Raw genomic sequence first — 21,989 nt, forward strand, 5'->3', positions numbered from 1 at the left:
AGAAGGTGTAGGGAGCTTGCCAGCTTCCAGGGAACAGTACAGTAATTCACAGCAGAGCACATCAGTGTTCCATTCCATAACGGAGGTCTTATCTGTAAATCAACAGAGCTGGCCAGCGCACGTCTGGCTATATTTACCTGCTGCAATAGCCATGTCAAATGCCTCACATTTGCATTTCCATTTCTGCTTTCCGCCACCTCTCTCTCCTCCAATATCATCTACACCCCTTCTTTTTTTATCTCTTTCCCTCTCTCCCTCTCTCCTCCTTTTGTTTACCACCGCCCCTCTCACCCCTCTTCCTACTCCCATTGTCTCCCTCCTTCTCTCTCTCCTCTCCCTCCCTCAGTTTTTTCTCTTCTTCCTTCTCTTTTTCCTTCTCATCCCTTTACCTCCACCTTTTAGAAATGTTTACATACAAAGTCTGCAGTGAATTTCATGTGGCGTCTTAATGAACAGCCTGTATTCCAAAGCATGTTGAAAATCAGACATGTTCAAAACAGCATGTATGCAGTATGCAATATGGTATGCACTTCCACTGTCACTTTAGTGCTAAAAGAATGATAATAGCTGTGACCAAGTGTGTGTTTCTGTGCCTTCCTTTAAGTTTGCGGTTTATTTCTCAAAACTGCTGGGGATAATACGCTATCATCTATGTTGTATGGGAGATTATTGAACAACGCAGAAAATGCAATATATGCGCAGTCAGCCATTCCTTTGAAAGACACAAAATGAAGTGCCAAACAGTGCTTCGTACACACAACACGTGTGAGGGCACTATATCGATGATACAAGGCAATGCAACACACTCTGAGCAGGAGAGGGGCAGCGACTCTGGAACACAGACTGTAACTTCCAACTTGCTGAGTGACCAATTCACGCTTTCATTTAAAACAAGCATTTGTAATGCAATAGGTCTCACATTTACGCGAGTTTGAGCTATTGACATTGCAAATAACAATGCCTTGTATTTTTGTTTTCGTTTTTAAAACATAAATAAAAGGCATTGTCATTTACAATGCGAATAGCTTAAACTCGCATAAATGCGAGACCTATTGCATTGCAAATGCTTGTTAAATCTGAGCTGCAGAATCAAAGGACAATGGAAAGTATTTCATGAATGTATTAAGCTTCTGAAATGTAGAGCAGTATACATTTTCTGAAGAAAAATGGCAAAAGCAGTAATAAAAGCAAAGCGTTCCATAAAAACCGGTAAAACACTGTTTCAGTTGTTGTTTATGGCGCGAAAAGGAGTAACCACTGTTTTTTTGAGGTATTGAAATCACTGGAAAACACTGAAAAAACACCACCAGAACTTCCCAAAAATAGAAACTGAAAACAGGAAAGCCTACTTATAATATAGGAGAAGTAAAGGATTTGCTCTGGCTGTTCATACACGCCTTAAGGTAGCCTTTATATATAACCACAACATAAGAAGTCAGGAATCAAATATCAAAACATTAACTTTGAAGGCCTTAATCTTATTGCAGTTTTATTTATTTTTGTGTTTTATAGAGCACGAACTTGACCTGTTAGGGTATCAGAGCGCTTTACAGAATCATAGAGTTGTACAAAAGGCATGGAACCATAAGAGTATACAATCGATTGGGAAGGGGCGGGGTGCTGGATACATAAGGGATAGAAGGATACATATGTACAGTTTACATTACAGTTACTCAAGACAAGGCCCCAGGTTTCTTGGTGGGGTGACTAGATCATCAGAGGGAGGCAATAGCCGGAAATTGATCAGGGTCTCTGTGGTGGTTGAAGGTAAAAGTTTAAACGAGGATTTTACCCATAAGGAAGGTTTTGGCCTCCTTTTTGAAGCGTGCCAGAGAGGGGATTCTTCTGATGTCGGGTGGGAGGGAGTTTCATATTCTTGGCGCAGCCCCAGCAAAAGCCCGATTGTATGTTTTTTTCCCCCGAAAACGTGCAGGCTGGAGCAAGAGGTCTCTGGCGGACGGGGAATTTCTGATTCCTCCGGATACCACAAGTTTCTGTGCAAGATATGCAGGGGAGTTTGAGTATAAAGCCTTGTGTGTGATGCATTCCAGCTTAAGCTGTATTCTGGCCTCGAGAGGAAGCCAGTTCAGCGCATTCAGATGTGGAGAAATGTGATCGAATTTTCTTGTGCCGGTAAGTAGTCTGGCGGCCGCGTGGAGGCAGGCTTTTAAAGGTGCCAGTGAGATCTTGGGTAAAACCGAGAGGGTAGAACAGCCATATTCCAGTCTAGAGATGACTAGTGCTTGGACTGCCATATTTTAGGTCTGGAGCATCAAGAAAGGATTTCAGTTTCCATAGGTAGCTCAGGTGGAATCTGGCTGATTTGGCCATCGAGTTGATGTGGTCCCACATGTTCAAGTTGCAGTCAAGGGTTATTCCCAGTGATTTGGCCGAGTCCACGATGGTCGGTGGGCAATTTAAGGCTTTGATGGCCTTAAACCATATCTGAATCTCAGGGTTGGTTTTAGGAGGGGAACTTAGGAGAAATTCTGTTTTCCTTGCCCTTTCAGAAACTTCTCAAGACCTGGCTTTTTGGGTCAGCTTTTTAGTTCTTTTATTTGTTGGGCTGGATTTTACTCGTAGCACCGGGACACATTTTGAGTAGCTGTTGCACTGCATACATTCCCAAATAATAATAATAAAGTGCAATGTTGTTTGCATTAGCTTAAAATCATAAGCTCCAAAGACACGGAGGGTAAAAACCTTAAAGTGAAATGGACTCGGGTATGGGGGAAATGGAATGCTTTTAGAGGAAATATATGTACCCCACCGCCTGAAGAGTGTGACCCGGACCTGAGCGACTAATGGACATAATCGGAGTTATTCGTGGGAAACCTGTCACTATTGTGTGTATAAAAAGGGGGCATGTGTGAGATATGAACAATGCAAACTTAGAATGGAGCTGTATAGGTGATCGACACAACTGTGTATTTTGTACATTATTTCAATTTCAGATTGCAGTAATCAGTACTACTTAATGTAAAAACAATAACAATTTTTTTTTTTTAAACTTAGAGTGGCAAAAACCTCATTGTGCATTATCATGTTTCTGCAACGTGCTGAACTAACCAACGAGGAGGCCTACGAACAGAGAATACATACACGAAAAGAGATAAAACTAAAACTATTGAAATGCAATTTACTTCCTGGAAGGGAGAACAGGACTTGGGTTGACCAATGGTCAACCAATGAAAGAAAGAGCGACCTCTATAGTTAGCCTGACAGGCTTGAGAACAGCATACTCCAATAACCCACCCAGTTATATGAGGCGTCGCCAACGTAAACTGACCTATGTTGTTGATAATATTATAGGCCTTTAATACGAGTTGCAAGAATATGGGAACGGAATGCAGAACAAAATCAAAACATTCTCCCCCAGTCAAGAGATCTGGGTTAAATCCATCATTCTTTTGCTCACCATGCCACCCCAGTTTAGATCTGGCCATATGCAAATCAGTCTTCACCCTGTGCCTCATGGGAACAGTCCAGCCCGAACTGCCAAGCCAGGTCCTCCCTGGACCGGAAACAAGCATCCTAGGACCGGTTTCGGGGTTTCACTCCTATTCAGCCAGGATAGCTTGAATCCAGTGGCACAGTGAGCCTGGGACCTACGTCTAGGCATACCAGGCACACTCAGGGCGAGAAAGCAAAAGACACACAATTGATGGACGCAATACAGAACAAATCAAAACATTCTCCCCCAGTCAAGAGATCAGGGTTAAATCCATCATTCTTTTGCTCACCCTGCCACCCCAGTTTAGACCTGGCCATATGCAAAGTAGTCTTGACCCTGTGCCTCATGGGAACAGTCCAGCCCGAACTGCCAAGCCAGGTCCTCCCTGGACCGGAAACAATCATCCTAGGACCGGTTTCGGGGTTTCACCCCTTTTCAGCCAGGATAGCTTGCATCCAGTGGCACAGTGAGCCCGGGAACTACGTCTAGGCATACCCGGCGAGAAAGCAAGAGACACACAATTGATGGACGGAATGCAGAACAAATCAAAACATTCTCCCCCAGTCAAGAGATCTGGGTTAAATCCATCATTATTTTGCTCACCATGCCACCCCAGTTTAGACCTGGCCATATGCAAATCAGTCTTGACCCTGTGCCTCATGGGAACAGTCCAGCCCAAAAGAATGATGGATTTAACCCAGATCTCTTGACTGGGGGTGAATGTTTTGATTTGTTCTGCATTCCGTCCATCAATTGTGTATCTTATGCTTGATTATAACATAAGCATGAGGAGGGAACCAGTCAAGTGGGCACAAGTAGGGAGTCATATGTTCTCACCTTGAGATAGAAGTAACTACTCCTCGCCCTTGGTTTTGAGAGCTCTAGTTTCCTTAGTTTCTTTTTTTGGAGGACTTGACAGGAGTGTATTGCAGTAATCAATCTTCCACCCAAAGATGGCTCTTACAATAATGGCCCTGGGAACCTAAGACAAAATATGACCAATCTGTCTCAGTAATTTAAGGGAGTTAAGTAGATAGACGAAGCAACAATTGCATTAATTTGCATTAACAGTATCCACGTATGGGTCTCATTACATCAATTATTTTTTTGTTTTGCCAGCAAGCATAATGCTGTAACTAACTACGTAATAGCCACTATATCACATCTGGTGGTTGGGAAGGTGTTGGCTGCCCACCCCAGTGATTTGACCACCTTGTTGTGGGTTCGGTCAATGTTTTCAACACCAATCACTTACTGAAATGAGCCAGTTTCTAAGTGCTCTTAGTGCCAGCAGATAAGATAAGAGAAGATAAGATAGTTGTTTTCCTCTGGTTCTTGGGGGACTAGACGATTAATAGTCAATATCCTTACACCGGGTTCACTTAGGGTAGCGATAGCGAGGAGTTTCGGCTACCACCAAAAAAATACTCTGCAACTTATCGTACACACCCCAAAATAAACATCTCCTAACGCTCGGCATTCGTAAAGTGTATCGCTGCTTGCAAGAGCTCTAGGCGCACGCAAGATGTCCTGCAATGTGCGCATTTATCTTTCCTCGGTATCAGCGATTGCTGGCACCTTACTTGCCCTATGTCCACGATGAGTGCCAATAGAGTCCTACATTTGTGCCTCTAAAAAATCTGACCATCCTATCTGGTGTGTCTCTTTGGGGACGGCTGTGTCCGCATTCGTCTGGAGTGTCTATGACTGGTGCCTTTGGGGAAAGGGTTAAGACCAGGGTCTCCTAGAAGAGCAGCAGCAGTACTCAGTGATGAGAGCGGAGCTATGGGTCCCTTGGGGTTTGCTTGGTGGGAGATTCTCTGGATCCAAATCTCTAGTAGGTATTTTGCGGTGGCTTTAGCCGAGATTTCCTGAAGATCACTGGGGCCAAGAGCTCCGGGAACAGACTTATGGTCGAGTTCTGCACGGGGAGCTTTGGTACGATACCCCTGCAGGAGGAGAGGATTTCTTACAGTTGAACCAGGGTAAGGAGAGCCGAATTCAGAGTCTCCCGTGTCTCTGAATTACTTTCCTGGGTAGGCTACAGGCTAAGTATATAGCTGAGGTGTCAGAGGAAGGGTTATGACGGGGTCTCCTGGGGGGTTGCGGCAGGAGAAGTTCCTGGTGGCAGTCTCTGAGACATGGGCAATCTGTGTGCAATACCTATGCAGACTCACCAGCTCAGCGTCCTATCTCGCAGCCATTCCAAGAGAGGGAGTCAGAGCTCCCATTCGTCTTCTCAGGGATCCTTTGCGTTAGCTCTTACTCTTCCCTCCGACCTCCGGCACTTCCCCTCTATGACACAGTGACCCGGAAACATTCCTCATACGCTAGTGCGCATGCGCTAGTCTTTGAAATGGGCAGCAGTCTCCCTCGCTAATGCGCAGGCGCAGGCTAGTCTTAGCTCCCTCCGTGAATGAAAGTGGAATGAAAGGAAAACATCGAACGGACGCTTCGGAACAGTGTAGATTTTGTGAAATGGAAGTACATTTATTCTTTATCACCTTGACATCGAGCTGACCGCTAGATTGGCGAGCTGGGAAACCAAGGTTCGAGCCTCGGGGTCGCGTCCACATCCTGTGATTCTGGGCAAATCACTTAATCTCCCCGTGCCTACAAAAACAAGCATTGGCATAGCCAATTCTTTAATGAAGAATACAAGTAGTAGTAGAAGTTCCAAGTAAGTTTATTCTTCCAGTAGTAACAGCACATCGGGCAGGAGAGGAAAACGTAGTGACCACAGCGTGTCCACGCCTCACGACAATTCTCAACTGACAGCTTATCAGCTGGCGTTCTAGAACGCCAGCTGATACGTCACAGCACTGTAGGCACGCGCTCTGGTACGGGTGCCCAGGGGAAGGGAGAGGTGAGGGGGGCGGTAGGAGAGGGATACCTACGTTACAACAAATAGGTCTGACCTTTGGGACCTTAAAAGTTTTTTGCCATGCAGCATATCATTCTGGGTGCCCAACATTTACAGGTTTTACTACGTGTAGCACTAGGTGGCTATGTGGGCGGAGTTAGGGATTGCAAGCTAAACAAACGTACGCCTGTAGGCTACCTTTCATAGCATTGTAGGTTTTGAACTGCTCACATACGTTAATGGCGACAGGGAACTGCTTCACCAGATTTAAAGTCTGCAGCAGTCGCTTTGAAACCACGCCTGCGGTTGCTAACATATATGTTCCTAAATGTCAAAGAACGTGGTGAATAATGTTGAAATCGTTTATATGTTGGCATTTTAATATTCACGTTTTAGCAGCAAGGCATCTTGCTGCTCTACATCATTTTTCTAGGTTGTGTGGTAGGATGTTTAATAAGAAGTGAATCTGTTTGGATTGTAACTAAAAGATAGCACTTGTTTGCTTATATCCCCCAATTTGATATTTTGCGTGAAATACTGGGTAATTGAACATTATAATTTAATAAATGTGCACCTTTTGCACCTTTAAATTAGTATGTGTATAACCGTTTTTTTACCCAAATGTTTTAGTGTTTGAAGGTATCTTTGAAATGTTACCTACACACACTTCCTTTGCGACATATACGCCTCGTCAGGTGTAGTAAGCACTATATAAATGCAATTACAATATAAAAACAAACACTCCGCCTTTTCCACCTAAAAATGAAGCATAATACTGATTGCAGTTCAAAACCGCAATCTGATAAAAGTGAAATATAGAGAAAAAAGTTAGTTTCCTTGTTTTAAAATAACTGTAGGGTTCCTTTCATTTTTCCCCTAACCTTTAGCACTTTTGAAGAATGTGGCTGCCTCACTTTTTTTTTATCAAAGGGGCACCGGGATGTGTTCACACGTGGCGTAGGAAAACAGAGTACTTGCTGCCATTGTTTTGGGGTGTACTTGAAATATATGAGGCACTACATTAGCATGCCAGTTAAGATTGTTATCATGGTTACATGCTGCATTTGTGTTGTTTTAACGCACAAAGCCAGGCCATAAGTCACATGATGTTAAACTGCCAATAGATCTAAGACCCTGGCTCTCAAGAATGAAAGTCGGTCGCAATAGCAATAAAAGGCACGTCTGCTGTTTCTTTTTGTGATTTTTCCCTTTCAAATAAGTAAAGTAAAAGTTCACAAAAGTGAACATTGGCATGGTAGCATTTTGAGTAATTAAAGAGCTATTTCTTTATAAGGAATAAACACAATGCTTTCTGCAAACAAAACCAAAACAGTTGTTTGTTTAAAATAAATATGTAAATCTTTCAGGGAGCAACCAGTAATGACAACAGTAAACTCAGGCCACTTGGAAGGTGGGGTGATGGACAAGCGTTTGACCCGAGGTCAACACGTAGTTTTAACCGCACCTTGATCTGCAGCATGTGATGCTGAACCCTTTCTTCAAAGCGCCACAAAAGAGGGCCCGTTCCTAGCTGTCTGCGCCATGGTGGACGAGCAGGAAAGGAGGATAGTGCTAAAAACACAAATAATAGGGGTGACGAGTCATCTTTTATTCAACACCTCCAGAATATTTTCAAAATCTTATCTTAACCAGATAAAGCATCTGGCTAATCCTGGGAAACAATTGTAATTAAAATGTGTCCAGTAGGGTAGGAGCCTAGCGCGCAACCAAGATGGACGCGTAGGCACAGGGCTCCCGAGACCCTTGCAGTCTCCCACGTCTATCCTGGCTATAATCCTGCTATTTTGAAGGAATATTACTGGTGAACCGAAGCTGAGGTGATTCCCGTTTTCGGAACTTAAATCGGACTTTGGGAACTCAACTTATTCTGTACTCCAGAAAGAGGCCTGCCCCGTGGCGCCACCCCGGACTCGGGTTGGCACTGTCCCCGAGCTCCAATCGAACAACAACGGTTCCAGAGTCTTGGGTGGGCCCGTCCCCCCTGGTTTCACTTTCGTTTTTGACTTTCCTCTACGAGTCTGGTGGCGGGCGCTCGCAGTCGCTCTACGTTTGGACCGATCTGTGGCTGTCGAGTGGCATAGACAAAGGGGGCTGTCCATCACTCAGGTGGACTCCCCAGGGTGATCGCTACGCCTAACAGGTATACTGGATCTGCTCTCCCTGCTGTGTAATGGCGGCCCGGCTGGACGGTGACAAGCAAAAGTCTAGAGCTACCCGGAGGGGTGGCTACGTGCAAACGAACAACATGGACCGCTATGCCCAGCAGAAGGGATCTCCCGGTTCGAGTGGGCTTTCGGATGCGGCCAAGGAGGGCCCGTCACCCTCGACGGAATTGACACTGCAAGATGTCATGGGTGCCATCGACGCCATGAAGGCTTCGGTCGGCCAGCGATTCGACTCGCTGGCCCACCAGCTGGACACCGTGTTGATCGATGTCAACTTACTTAGGGCAGACCTGTCGAAAACCAGTGAAAAGGTCAAATCACTCGATCTCACGACATCGGGCCTCAAGACGGATGTCTCTGAACTGCAGACGGAGATCTGCAGTTTGCGGGCCCTCAGCGACCTCTCTGTTAAGAGACTGGAGGATTTTGAAAGCAGGGCCCGGCGGAATAACGTGCGCATCATCGGTGTGCCGGAGAAGTCGGAGGATGGGCTGGTCGATCTCTTTGTGGAAGATCTGATCCTGAACAAACTAGCGCCGAAAGGCCTCAGCAAATTCTTTACGGTGGAGCGGGCACACAGAGTTCCGGGGGGCCGGCCGAGGCCTGGGGCCCCACCGCGACCTATCATTGCCAGGATCTTCAACTTCAGGGACCGTGACGCAATCCTGCAGGCCTCCCGTGTGCATGGCCCGACGAAGTATGAAAGTGTGGACATCAGTTTCTATCCTGATTTTACACAATCGGTGCAAAAACAGCGAATGGGATTTATGACTGTCAAGCGGCGGCTGAGGGACATGGGCTTGAAGTACTCTATGCTTTTCCCGGCCAAGCTACGTATTGAACTGGAGGAACGGACTCATTTTTTCGACCGGCCCGAGGCGGTTGAGGACTGGCTTGACACCTTGCACCGTCGGCACGGCGGGGAGGAACGAGCCGAGGATGAGGGTGGTGGATCAGCGGACCAAGTGTGAACGAATGACTGGTGGTTCCTAGACAATTTTGTGTTCACCTCCGACTTGGGTTTGAAGTATTGTTTTTTCTTCTTTAGGATTGTATTACCCTCCCTTCATCATTGGGAGGCTGCGGGGTATCTGGTGAGATTCTTCCTCCTCGGGGGGTTTTCTTTCTTTCCGTAGAGTAGGTTCATGTTGGGGCGACATGCACACTGCGAGTTGGGGTGGCTTAATGGTCTTGTGTGCAGGGGTGCAGGGTGGGGGGGTGTGTAACGGGAGTTGGGGGGGTGGCGGTAGGGGAGTTGCTTTTGTGTGGCGTTTGTTTTGTACCAGGCAACCAGTGTGCTGTTTTTTGCTCTCAACGTGGGTGGGGTGACCGTTGTGGTGGAAATGGGGGGTAGGGGATTGCGCATTTTAACATGGAATGTCAATGGTTTGGGGGACCGATTGAAGCGAGGGGTGGTGCTACAATATCTGAAACGTCTCTCTCCTGATGTGGTTCTGTTGGAGGAGACGCATTTGGTGGGACACTCATGCCATGCTATGAATAGAAGGAGTTACCGTTTGGTGGCCCACTCTGGTTTTACTACCGGCTCCAGAGGGGTGGGCATCTTGGTTCGATCCTCTCTCCCGCTGGAAATTGATGAGGTGATGCACGACGACCGGGGGCGTTACGTGGTGTTGGTTGGCCAGTGGGAAGGACAGACTTTGTGTTTGGTTTCAGTTTATGTCCCCCCGGGGTTGCAAACCACCACCTTTGCGGACTTGGGAGGGTTGCTGCTTGGGCTCCCGGAGGGCCTCTTGCTGGTAGGTGGCGACTTCAATTCTGTGGTATCGGGTAGAGAGGATCGGCACCCTCCCAGAGACCTCCCCGGGGCGCACTCTTGGCTGGGTGGCTTTATCGACACTATGGGGCTTGTAGACTGTTGGAGATCAATGCATCCGGGGCTTGCCCAATTTACATTTCACTCTGGCACCCACGGCTCCTTATCTAGATTGGACTATGTGCTGATGCCGGCCGCCCAAGCTCAAATGATCGGGGAGGTCAGACATCTGGCTCGTGGCATCTCTGATCATTCCCCGGTCCTGCTACACTTAGATGTGGTCTTGGGGGCAGGGGGGAGAGTGGCCCCGATTAATCCCTGGTATTTGCATGACCCCACAACTCGTGTCCTTTTGGTTAAGTCTCGACCGTTATTTTGTGGAAAACCAGGGTTCAGTCTCATCGGCCGTAACATTGTGGGAGGCTTTCAAGGTGGTCATCCGTGGGCAGGCCCTATCCTTGCTCTCCCTTGCTAAGAGACGTAACACTTTGGAGGTGGTACGCCTGGAGTCTGACATAACTGACTTGGAAGAGGATCTCGGGCGGGGGGTCACACGGGACAAACTCCATGCCCTTTGCCTTAAACAATCGGATTATAGGGCGTTGGTTACGGATGCGGCCAAGCTCGCTAGTCGGGAACAACAGGGGCGCTTGTATGATGTTGGTGACAAGGCTGGAAAGTTGATTGCATGGCTGGAGAGGAGAGAGCGAGCGAGTCGTGTGGTCCCGGTGATTATGCGTGCTGATGGTGTGAGTGTTACGGATCCGGGGGAGATTGTGAGCTGTTTTGCGGACCATTTGCGTGACGTCTACTCTCCGGTCTCGGAGAGGCCAGAAGACGACTCTCGTCAACTGCTACGAGATATTGCATTGCCGTGCCTTACTGTCGATGATAAAGAATTGCTGGACGCGGCGTTGACGAACCATGAGATAGCATCGGCGATTCGCTCGGTCCGTTCAGGAAAGGCTCTCGGCCCTAACGGCCTTCCGATCGAGCTTTACAAGCTTCGTCCAGATAGGTTGGCACCTTATCTCCGCGAGATGTTTCTTGCATCCCGAGAGGCCGGCTCCCTTCCGCGTGATCAACGTCTAGCGACTATTGTGGTGATCCATAAAGAGGGCAAGCCGCGTGATTGCAGTGCGTCTTATAGGCCTATCTCACTCCTAAACGCTGAACCTAAGATTCTCGCTAAAGTGCTCGCTAATCGTTTGATTAAAGTCATTGGTGACCTGGTACATCCGGACCAGTCTGGTTTTATTCCGCACCGCAACACCGCGCTGAACCTGCGGCGCCTCCACGGAGTCCTCGCGAGAGTTGATTCTATTCAGGAGCCTGCCATTTTGGCGTCCTTAGACGCCACCATGGCGTTCGACACGTTGGAGTGGTCGTATCTCTGGGCGGCGCTGGCTAAGTTTGGTTTTGGACCTGGGTTCATTGGATGGGTAAAGTTGTTATACGTGGAACCGCTGGCGCTGGTGGTGGTGAATGGTAGAGTTTCTACCCCCTTTTTGCTTGGGAGGGGCACGCGGCAGGGTTGCCCCCTGTCCCCGCTTCTTTTTGCTCTCGCGTTGGAGCCCCTGGCGGTGTGGCTCCAGTGGGAACCCTCCATGACGGGTATTCGGTGGACACCGACGTTTGAGGATCGCGTGTCACTCTACGCAGATGATATTTTGCTCTATCTCACCTCCCCGCGGAAATCGTTGATAGTGTTATTTGATGTATTAAACTCCTTCGGTCGCAATTCAGGGATTGTCATTAATTGGGTGAAATCCTGTGTTTATGTGCTGGTTGGCGACCCCCCTCTTCTCCCTCGTGGCTGTCCGATTCAGATTTCACATTCTGGATTTAAATATCTAGGTATCCACGTGTCCCTAGATCCGGCGGTCCGTTATGCTCTGAATCTGCTGCCCCCGCTCCAGCGGCTGCGGGCCGATGTTGCTCGTTGGCGGAAGCTCCCGCTATCGCCGCTTGGCCGGGCAGCCTTATTCAAAATGATGTCTCTTCCACGCTTTTTGTATGCATTGCAGAATACGCTGGACGTGGTGCCCGCCCGATATTTTAGTGAGGTAGAGAGCCTACAGAGGCAACTAGTTAGGGATGGGAGACCGCGAATTGCTCTCTCTAAATTGACTCTTCCGTGGTATGACGGTGGCATAGCTCTCCCTGATATTAGAAGGTATTATTGGGCGTCCCAGTTGGTGGCGGTGAACCATGGGACATATGGCCCGGCGGTGAACCCCGCGTACGAGATGGATAAGCTACTGTTGCCGGGCAGAGATTTCAATAGGGCGCTTTATTCTACGAAGGGAGGCACTAAATTGACAGGTCCTACGAAAAATGCGGTGCGCGCCTGGCACTGCGCCACTGCTGCTACGGGATGGACGGGCCGTCTGTCTCGTGCGACTCCACTGTATGCGTCTGATGCGTTGGGTGGTTTATGGCGTACTAAGGGCTTTGAGAAGTGGGATTTGATTGGAATTAGTCGTGTGGGGGATCTGGACGAAGGGCGCTTTTAAATCGTTTGAAGCTCTTCAGACGGAATATAAGCTGAGCGATAGGGAGTTCTTTCGCTATGCGCAGATGCGCCATGCGCTACTTTCCGCTTTCCCGAATCCTGCAGATATCCCTGAAGCCTCCCCGTTGGAAGATCGTTTACTTGATGGTTACCTGCCAGATAGTACTATTTCCCTGATCTACAAAAAACTGATCAATACTCGAGCGGACCTTCTCACACATTTGAGAGAGGTCTGGGTCGCCGATGGCCTAGAATTGGATGATGAGGACTGGGTCGCGGCCATAGCCTCACCGAGGGAGGTTGCCATACCGCCTCGCCTTCGATTTGTGCAGTTAAAGATATTACATAGGGTCTATGTCACCGGTCCCCGCTTGCTTCACATGGGTTACACAAGTGATGGTTTATGTCTGCGTGGTTGTGGCCTGCTTGGTACTTTTCTTCATATTCTGTGGGAGTGTCCGAAGGTGCTACGTTTCTGGACTGGTGTGCATGCAGTGATGGAGGAGGTTACGGGTGTGGCTCTGCTCCCTGAGGCTCGGCAATGTGTGTTGAATGTGTGGGAGCCGACTGACTGCGATGTGGCACAAGAACGCTGGGTGACTTTGGGCAACATGATCGCTAAAAGGGACATTGCGCAGCTCTGGGGTTCCGGTAGGCCCCCCACAGTTACGAAGTGGAAAGAGAATATGGATTGGTGCATGTTCCGAGAGAAGACGGTTTACGTGGCCAGAGGCAAACCTAAGAAATGGAGTAAGATGTGGGGTCCCTGGAATTCCTATCGTGGGGATATATGCACCCCCCCCTTGGTGGTCACACCAGACGTAACGATGTCCCCTTGACTTTGATGTTCCTGGTCTTTTTTCCCTTTCGCTTTGCAGGATTGATGACCGATCTTTTCCCTGCCCCCCCCCCCCCGCCCTTCTTCACGCGAGTAACTGTGTAATGGGCTGCATTGTCGCTGTTGTCCCCCGCTCATGAGAGAGCAAGTCCCTGTTAATGGAGTTCTTCTGCCTGGTCTAAGTTTCCTTTTGTTGTTTTTATTTATAAAACCGTTAATAAGAAACCTTTCTGTAGTGCTGGGTTCAGTTGTGGGCGGCTGCAGCCGTTATGCGTGCGGTTCGCTCCTGCTCTTATGATTGCTGTATTATTGTTTTCCTCCCTTTTCTCTACGTTAGCGGCCGGCCCAGGCGGTTGTAGGCCCATGACTGTGAATATTTGCTGTGTAAATAAAGGTTTTTTAAAAAAAAATGTGTCCAGTAAATGTGGAAAAATAATTAAGAGGATTCGAAAATGCTCCTTTACCAAGTAAACAAACTACAAACAAGCATTGGCATAGCCAATAGGTCTTGCCTTTGGGACCTTTTAAGTGTTTAGCCATGCAGTACATTATCCTGGTTGCTGTGCCGCCAGGGATTAAAACAAAAAAAAAAAAATGATGGACAGAATGCAGATACAATGACCCCAGTACAGAGATCTGGGCCTAAATCCATCGTTTTTTTGCTCACCATGCCATTCCAGTTTGGACCCAGCCATATGCAAATCAGTCTTGACCCTGCGCCCAATGGGAACAGTCCAGCCCGAACTGCCAGGCCAGGTCCTCCCTGGACTGGAAACAAGCATCCTAGGACCAGTTTGGGCTTTCAGCCCTCATCGGCCAGGATAGCTTGACTTTAGTGGCATGGAGAGCACGGGACCCATGTCTGGGCATACTTGTCCCACTCGGGGTGACAAATGCAAAAAGAACAAATGATGGACAGAATGCAGAACAATGTCATACATTCACCCCAGTACAGAGATCTGGGCGTAAATCCATCGTTTTTTCCCCTCACCATGCCATTCCAGTTTGGACCCAGCCATATACAATCAGTCTTGACCCTACCCCCAATGGGAACAGTCCAGCCCAAACTGCCAGGCCAGCACGGAGCACTTTTGAATATGTCGCCTTAAGTGGGAAGGGTATGCCCAGATGTGGGTCCCTTGCTCACTACACCACTGGATTCAAGCTAGCCTGGCCGATGATGGGTGATGCCCTGAAACCGGTCCCAGGATGCTTGTTTCCGGTCCAGGGAGGACCTGGCTTTGCAGTTCGGGCTGGACTGTTCCCACAAGGAGCAGGGTCAAGACTGATTTACATATGGCTGGGTCCAAACTGGGGTGGTGTGGTGAGCAAAAGATTGATGGATTTAACCCAGATCCTTGTGACTGGGGGTGAATGTTTCCATTGTCCAGCATTCCGTACATCAATTGTTTCTTTTGCATATGTCGCCCTAAGTGGGAAGGGTATGCCCAGACGTGGGTCCCTTGCTCACTACACCACTGGTTTCAAGCTAGCCTGGCTGATGAAGGGTGATCCCCTGAAACTGGTCCCAGGATGCTTGTTTCCAGTCCAGGGAGGACCTGGCTTTGCAGTTCGGGCTGGACTGTTCCCACAAGGAACAGGGTCAAGACTGATTTGCATATGGCTGGGCCAAACTGGGATGGTGTGGTGAGCAAAAGAATGATGGATTTAACCCAGATCCTTGTGACTGGGGGTGACTGTTTGCATTGTTCAGCATTCTGTCCATCAATTGTTTCTTTTGCATATGTTGCCAGGGATTAAAGAGCTATATAATTACTACACACTCAGTCATGCAGTCTGTTGTGAGATGGTTACTCTCTCTAGTTCGCTTCAGACTGTGTAAGCAATAGAAAGGTTTCGATCTAAATTGATTGGTAGTGGAGCAATACGAGAGCTTTTGGTGACTTCACTTTTCATAAACCCTGTAATTGGTTAAAAGATAATAAACCACCCCAAAATAGTTGACACACCAATCATCAAAGAAATCTACTCTGGCTGCTACACTGGAAGATATCTCCTTAATGCCCTGGAAGTGGGTGGGTAGTTGTATTATGCATTGTGTTGGGCTGCGTAAGCACATGTGGTGGTGATGAGGGTCGAGACTGTCCAGAAGAGATTGCATCTCCTGTTAATGAGAGGGAGCTCCATTAGCTGTATAAAGATGAGATCAGTACAACAAGGGCCTAGCAGTGCCCTCTGACTCGCACTTGTGTTGGGAATGGGCTTCTTGTTGTTGACTGTTAGAGGAGGGGACATCAGCAACATGTGTGTGGGATACAAGATCCTAGTGGCAGCATCAGAGGAGTGGCAGGCTTTCACGTGGAACAGTTTAGGACCCTTACTGCAGCGTATGAGTTTGCCAGCAGTGACAGATGATTTAGGACATAAGAACCTCAAGTAATAAGCAGCAGCCAGGCAGTTGTCAGGAGGTGGAATGTGCGTGGCCTTACGAAGGACGACTGGACTTACTTGGGCAGCGAACACAGAAGCCTTTATGCACAGAAGAGGCATTATGGTGAAGGGGCACAGTTTTTTTTTTTTTTTTTTTTTTTTTTTTTTGAAAAACCTTTATTGACGTTTCAATCATTTACACGTATGGGCCTACAACCCCCCGGGGCCGGCCGCTAAGCAATCAGAGCAATAAAAGCAAATGTAAACACAGGCGGCACCTCGGAGAGCAAAATCTGCAGTCCAGTATAGTCCGGCCAATGAGCCGCGCAGGTAGGACCCCAGGAGAAAAGGGGTTTTTCATTTTATAATAAATCAAAACAGTAGGATCAGGTGCCAAACAAGTTCCCAACAGCGATAAGGGGCAAGGATAAGAGACGTAAGCAATAAGCAGCAATATATTGAATCGATGGCGCAGGCACGGGAAATTCCGGATGGGGAAGAATATCAAAAACAATTGCGCTTGCAAACCCCAGTACCTAACGCCCAGCAAACACCCCGGAAACTGTGGCACACATGAAGAGGCAACGATTCACAATAAGGGAAGTGTACCGCGCTGATCCCAGAAAAAGAAAAACAAGAAGAAACAGAGAAGAAGAAGGAGGCCATGGAAAAAGAGATAAAGACTAAAGAGTCCCCTCCCCCAACCCCCCACCCTGCACCTCTGCGAATGAGTATGGCCCCACCCCCCAGCAGTGTGCCTGTCGCCCTGGAACTAGACCCGAAATATAGAAGAAACAGGGAAAAAGGAGTAAGAAAGAACCCCACCAGACGGGGGGGCAGAAAGAGTATAATAAACTGGAGGAGGGCCATCAAAACATACCCCCGGCTTCTCCCTCCCGCACGGTGAAGTCTCCCCACAGCAAACAATAAGCAGCACCAAGTCGATATATCAAAAAAAAAAAAAAAAGGGGGGGGAATGGGGATCATTATGCACCAACTATGAGAATAACCATGAAAGCACGCAACCATGAGTCCGCCCGTCTAGTAGGTGACCACCCCCGAAGGATCAGCCTCAGCCTTGACCACTCTTTGCGATTCTGTCCATGCCCGCCCCCCGACCCAGCACCATGTCCGATGTTCCAAGGTACAGGAGTGTCCAAAAACAACCGGGAAGCGACGCACACAGGTGGGGTGGAAGTCTCTGAATACCAGCACAGACCGCATCGGGGGGGGGCGTCTTTTCCAGTGCTGCCCCAGGATCTGCACCGCACACAAGGTCCAGAACGGCCGAATCAGCCCAAGGAGACACACGTTGCTGGAATTGTCCCTGGGTCGCCGGAGACCGTGCACGGGACAAGGCCACCATCTTCCACTCAGGTCCAATACCTCCGGAACAGATCAAGCCCACAGTTAGCCGACCATACGGTAGCATACTGTCCGGAGTGTCCGGCTGTGCACTAATCGCAGGGGGGGCCGCAACATCTTCCTCCTGCGTGCAGTGTGGGAAGCCACTGAGTATCCGTGGACCAGCATGCCGCCACTGACCCAACGCTGATGCCACACTGTCTAGCTTCCCCCCCAGGACCCCGGCGCCACGAGCCAAGGAGAAATGAAGGGCACCAAGGGCCTCCAGGAGGTCGCCGTACCCCAGCGCCGCTCTCTCCGATCGCTCCGCCACACTCCCAAAAGTCACACACCCCCAATCCTGCTGCGACCCAGCGGACAGGATGGTAGGCTGCATAGCAACAAAATGGCCGCTGGGAAGGCCCGACTCGTATTGGGGCCAGGACCCCGGGAGAAGCGCCTCGAGGTCCACGTCGCTGAAGACAGGGATCCTGGGGCAGGCACAAATTCAGCCGTTGCGCGGTCACGGGCAACAGTCGTCTCCGCCACGGACCAGCTCCCGCAAAAAGCCGGGAGCAGCCCGCAAGGATCGGGGCGAGCCAGGGACGGCGTCCGGGCAGCTCACAGTCAAAGGCAGGGGCAAACACCACAGAATCCAAGAATTGCACCCCCGGGCATGTCCTCGGTCCGCAACGCTCAGCAGGGGGAGCGACTACGGCAAAATGCAGGCCGAGGGCAGCACCATTCCGGCGGACCGACTCCACCCAGTCACCACAGGCCGCTGTTGTTAAACTGCCACCCGGCCAAAGCGTCCACTCGAGGTCCCGGCTCCGGGGCCGCACGGGCCGCAAAGTTCAACCGCTGATTTCTCCGGCGGTACGGCCGCCAGAAACCTCGGAGTCACACGATCGGTTGCCACTTTCGTTTACAAACACGATCTCATAGCGCAGAATGAGGATCTCATGCAGGATATCCGTGCGGGATGCGGAGGCTCACGGAGCCGGGGATCTACGCTGCCGTCCCGGTCGCCATCTTGGCTCCTCCCGAAGGGGCACAGTTAATGTGTTAAATTAGAGAAGCAGCTTGTGTCTTTTTTTGTTAAAGTATTTATTTATTTTTTAGACAGCGAAGAGCGCCTGAAACAATATTATACACTCTGCAATCAGCATAGAGCTGTTGACAGCTCAGACTGCCTGAGTATTGCCACTTCCCACACAGCCCACACTGTGTAGGGACAGCACTAAATCCAGCAAGGTGGTTCTCAGGCCTGGGCTCTGTATCACTGTTCGCTGTTTAGCTTTGCCCCAACCACCTTTAATTTAAATAATAAAAAAACAAGCATTGCCGCAAGCACAATCTGTAAGAGTTCCGATGAGGACTGTTGGCAAATAGTTTTTAAAAGTGAGCATGTGAGGGGGAGGAGCCAAGATGGCGGACGGACAGGACGTCTGAGCTCCCGGCTCCGCAGCCCGTCTGCTGTTTTACATGACATCCTGATCTTTAATCCTGCCTACGGCGCGAGCGAATGTAACCACAAATGCGCTGACACTTTCCGCATTCCTCCGATGTCCCTGCCGGCCTTTTTGGTCGAGGATTCATAGAGTTTGCCGACTTTGGACTTTGCCCACGCACTCTGGCCCGACCACCGCCGCCGGACACCGCTTATCACGTACGGTGAGACGACTTGGGGCCGGACCGGCGCCTGGGGAAATGTGACCGGCTGTGGAGTGGGCGGCTTGGCGGAGCCTTCTTCGCGACGGAGAGAATTCCTGTATGATTGGGTCCGGGCTGGCGAACCTTCCTTTGTCATGCTACCAGCGGTCAGAGCGGTATCCATTTTAGAGCGCCCACCACCCGCATTGCTATACAGCCGAGGGCTCTCACATCGTGTGAGCCCCGTATAGCGAGCAGTATCTCTTCTTGCCTTAAATGCTATTCCTCCGTCCTATGGAGCCACCCTCACCCCTCCGATGTGGGCTGACTGCAAACATGGTGGCGGTGTCGGTCTACCTCGCCGGAAAGACGGAAGCCTCCATATCCCTGACGCAAGCTGCCCTGCCTACTGTCGAGCTGGAGGGTGTCCCGGTGGCGCCTTTGCATACTGCCGACATGCTGAAGCGGGGAGCAGACCTGACCTATGGTGATATCCTTCTAGCCCTGGAAGACTTGAGGGCGACATGGTGGCAAAAAGCTCGAGAACTGGAGCGGAAGATCGATGTCGCTATGCCATCCAGGGAACTACTGCGGTTGTCTGACCCCCCAATGCCTCTCATTCCCTTCGATGCGGATACAATGTGGCGGCAGGGGGATACTGTGGAACGTCCTCTCCCTGGCTACAGTGTTGAGTGTTCTTTTAATGACAAAGTTGCAGATACAAAGCTCCCTTCCACTTTACAAGCTGAGACTCTGCCTCTGCAAGTGTTGCCACGGCTTCCTCAACATCGCCGGAGTGTGTGCCGTTCTGTGGGGAAAACTGTGTTGGTCACTATCGATGTGGTGATGGTCTATGATTGGGAACTCTTGCTTCCTCTTCCACTGCGTCTTCTATGCCGGGCGCGGCCATCTTGCTCCTTTGTTCTGCCTGAGGTACACTCCCAGCGGTGGCCATGCTTGGTGGGGTTTCAGCGTTCTGGCCAGGGCTGATGTTGCCTCCCTTGATGATCCTGCCTGACCGCTTGGCATGACCCGGACTAGAATATTTGTCTATGTATCTGATGTGCCGCATGCGTGTAATTTGCTATTGTTGATTGCGGGGGTGGATCTGTGGGGCCGCTTAGGATCGGGCCAGGGCTGGGCGATTTCCTTTAGTTTGCTGTACGTATTGGCGGGCGGGGACTAGGATGGGACTGCTAATTATCTGATTTATTCGCACATTTGGAATGGAGTCTCCCCACCTGCTGCTTTGCTTGCTACTTCAGTTGTGCTGATGATATTCAGGGTGGGGGATGCTTATGGGGCTGGTGGTGACCGGGAGTATGTAAAATTTTCTCCTCCTGCCTTCTCTGGGAGTCGGAGACTGGGATGTTCTTTCCCACTCTCCAGACTCTCTTTCTCACTTGGGGTTCTTTCGGGGCGACAGGCATGCCTATTGGGGGGGGGTGGGCCGTGGCCTTCCGCTGGTATGCAGGGTGGGGGGATGGGATGTGTTCTATGTCCTTTCTTTGTCTCTATGGCCCTCTTTCTCTTTCTTTCTCTCTTCTTCTTCGGTTTCTTTCTCTTCTATGTTTCTTCGTTTCTTCGGGGTCGGGGTTCAGTGTTAGTAGAGAGTTTATTGTGTTCTATCATTCTGTGGTATAGTGTTTGCTCTTAGTTCCTGGATGGTGGCCACCTGTTTCCTTACAAATGCCCTCCTATATAACGCCTCCTTCTGGGTGCCCCGTGAACGGTGATGTCTCTCCTGGTCAGTGATCAGCTTCGATTCTTTTTGTAGTTTACTACATTGTACTCGACAAAATCATAAAATTAAACCTTTTTCTTATCCTGACATTATTGTTCTATGTTCTACACGGTACTTTTCACTCAGAGATTGCTTCAACGGCGCTCTGCCCAATTGGTTTTTCTTTTTTCTTTTTCTTTCATCCTTTTCTGATATGTCATAGCGGCCGGCCCCGAGGGGTTGTAGGCAGACGCTGTGTATTGTGCATTTACCAAAATAAAGGTTTTAAAAAAAAAAAAAAAGTGAGCATGTGAGATTTAAAAATAATGGCGATCAGGGGCCATGGAATGGGAGGTAGGTTAAAAAAAAGTTATAGTGGGAGGAGGGCGCGGATGAAGAAAACGGTCTGAAAAAGAGTATTTTAATATAACGGAGATGGGGCGGGGTGGGATTAAAAACCGGTGAGATGGGAAGGATGGCGGGGATGAAGAAAAGGGCACAAAAACTAAAACTAGTAAAATATTTGCAGCTGATATGGCCACTTTAGCCAATGAACTCACTGTGACACAAGAAAAACAAGCATTGGCAAAGCCAATAGGTCTCGCCTTTGGGATCTTATAAGGTTTTAGTTATGTAACAGTTGTTGTTTTTGCACTAAGGATATTGTTTTGACTAACTAAACAATATTTAGGTCTTATTGTATATGGCAATATCTGTTGCTTTTGGGATATTATAATTATTTAGTTATGCAGTATAATATTGTTGTTGCAATATTATGAACTGTTGTATCGTGAAACATTTGTAAGGACCTAAAGGTGAGACCTATTGGCTATGTGAATGTTTTAGAGAGTGTTTTTAATGAATGGTTTTTGTAATGCTAATTTGTATTGTTATAAATGTGAGAGGTTGGCCTGGTATATGTTGACCATATATTATAGTGTGCAGTTTGCACTTGTTTAAAGAACCCTTATTGATAAATGTGAGAGGTTGGCCTGGTATATGTTGACCACAAATTATAGAGTGCACTTTGCACTTGTTTAAATAACCCTTATTGATGAGTAGGATAAAAAAAACATTTTTTGAAAGCTGTGTTAGTTATGGAGAGTAGCCTTTAGTGTATGAGTTGAAGGAATCTAAAGCTGCTTATATTACCATTTGTGAACTTTATGAATGTGTAAATAAAAGTAGAACCATTGAAGGCATATATAAAAAATAAAAATGTTTCAATAAACCTTTTGTTGTGTT

The 21,989-nt window shown here is 48.7% G+C and overlaps 1 protein-coding gene across 2 annotated transcripts in view; it reads right to left on the reverse strand.

Annotated features, from left to right (window-relative positions):
* TAF12 (TATA-box binding protein associated factor 12) overlaps window positions 1-5,769 on the reverse strand; it is a 107,772-nt gene extending 102,003 nt beyond the window's left edge. The window contains exons 1-2 of one of the 2 annotated variants that reach the window (XM_085647636.1): window positions 5,632-5,758; window positions 4,292-4,436 (exon numbers count right to left, since the gene is read on the reverse strand). The gene's annotated coding sequence lies outside the window, so the exon portion shown is untranslated. Of the gene's footprint in view, window positions 1-4,291; window positions 4,437-5,631 lie in introns of both variants that reach the window. The other variant, XM_085647635.1, reaches the window with a different exon arrangement.
* Between the last annotated feature and the right edge of the window lie 16,220 nt (window positions 5,770-21,989).

This window comes from Triturus cristatus, chromosome 3_2 (genome assembly GCF_964204655.1).
Source record: "Triturus cristatus chromosome 3_2, aTriCri1.1, whole genome shotgun sequence".
NCBI classification, from domain to species: domain Eukaryota; kingdom Metazoa; phylum Chordata; class Amphibia; order Caudata; family Salamandridae; genus Triturus; species Triturus cristatus.